The 912-nt window shown below is 61.6% G+C and overlaps 6 non-coding genes across 6 annotated transcripts; all 6 read right to left on the bottom strand.

Annotated features, from left to right (window-relative positions):
• Nucleotides 1-76: 76 nt before the first annotated feature.
• Nucleotides 77-142, bottom strand: Tc00.1047053440079.60. The gene has a single exon (XR_008254441.1). It is a non-coding gene; the product is annotated as a C/D small nucleolar RNA (snoRNA), TB8C1C2 (small nucleolar RNA).
• Nucleotides 143-213: 71 nt separating this feature from the next.
• Tc00.1047053440079.50 lies at nucleotides 214-287 on the bottom strand. Its single transcript, XR_008254440.1, has one exon. It is a non-coding gene; the product is annotated as a C/D small nucleolar RNA (snoRNA), TB8C1C1 (small nucleolar RNA).
• Nucleotides 288-351: 64 nt separating this feature from the next.
• On the bottom strand, nucleotides 352-424 carry Tc00.1047053440079.40. The gene has a single exon (XR_008254439.1). It is a non-coding gene; the product is annotated as a C/D small nucleolar RNA (snoRNA), TB8C1C4 (small nucleolar RNA).
• A 61-nt stretch (nucleotides 425-485) lies between these two features.
• Nucleotides 486-595, bottom strand: Tc00.1047053440079.30. The gene has a single exon (XR_008254438.1). It is a non-coding gene; the product is annotated as a C/D small nucleolar RNA (snoRNA), TB8C1C3 (small nucleolar RNA).
• Nucleotides 596-634: 39 nt separating this feature from the next.
• Tc00.1047053440079.20 lies at nucleotides 635-700 on the bottom strand. Its single transcript, XR_008254437.1, has one exon. It is a non-coding gene; the product is annotated as a C/D small nucleolar RNA (snoRNA), TB8C1C2 (small nucleolar RNA).
• A 71-nt stretch (nucleotides 701-771) lies between these two features.
• Nucleotides 772-845, bottom strand: Tc00.1047053440079.10. The gene has a single exon (XR_008254436.1). It is a non-coding gene; the product is annotated as a C/D small nucleolar RNA (snoRNA), TB8C1C1 (small nucleolar RNA).
• Nucleotides 846-912: the final 67 nt, after the last annotated feature.

Genomic DNA, 912 nt, shown 5'->3' with positions numbered 1-912 from the left:
GGCTCGACAAGAGATTCCCTTCTTTGCTCGTTCATCACGCGGGGCAACAAACCGCGGCAGGAGCGGCGGCGCGCCGTCAGGGCAAAAAGCGTCCTCACAGGCCAGCTCGGACTCATTACATCAGTTGTTGCTTGACGCATCACCGGCGCACCGCCACGCCCACAGCGGACGGGGGAAGGGGAACCAGAAACGAAAGGGTCACGCACTCAAGGGTCAGTGAGGAAGCAAAATGGATCCGTTCGTCATTGGGCTGCGCTCCGGCAATTCGTTCCTCCTTGCGCTCATCATTCCACGCGTGCGGGGAGAGGGAAATGGAAGGGAGGGAGTGGAGAGGGGGAGCGCGGGGAACGGCCCTCAGCCTTGGCATTAGGTTCGTAGGCAGTTTGCGTCACGCGAAATCCATGGAGAGATGCCACAATCATCACAGGGCCAGGCAAAGCACACACGCACACACACGTGACGGAGGATCGGGGGGGGGGTGGGGCTCAGCGGCTGAATGGAATGGATCGTCGTGGGTCAAAGTGCTTCATGTCAGCGCCGCGGACACGCAGGCTCGCCGGCTCGACAAGAGATTCCCTTCTTTGCTCGTTCATCACGCGGGGCAACAAACCGCGGCAGGAGCGGCGGCGCGCCGTCAGGGCAAAAAGCGTCCTCACAGGCCAGCTCGGACTCATTACATCAGTTGTTGCTTGACGCATCACCGGCGCACCGCCACGCCCACAGCGGACGGGGGAAGGGGAACCAGAAACGAAAGGGTCACGCACTCAAGGGTCAGTGAGGAAGCAAAATGGATCCGTTCGTCATTGGGCTGCGCTCCGGCAATTCGTTCCTCCTTGCTCTCATCATTCCACGCGTGCGGGGAGAGGGAAATGGAAGGGAGGGAGTGGAGAGGGGGAGCGCGGGGAACGGCCC

This window comes from Trypanosoma cruzi (genome assembly GCF_000209065.1).
Source record: "Trypanosoma cruzi strain CL Brener chromosome Unknown tcruzi_1047053440079, whole genome shotgun sequence".
NCBI classification, from domain to species: Eukaryota; Euglenozoa; class Kinetoplastea; order Trypanosomatida; family Trypanosomatidae; genus Trypanosoma; species Trypanosoma cruzi.
Note: the sequence above shows the minus strand (reverse complement) of the source record. Positions and strands in the feature narration are given on the sequence as shown.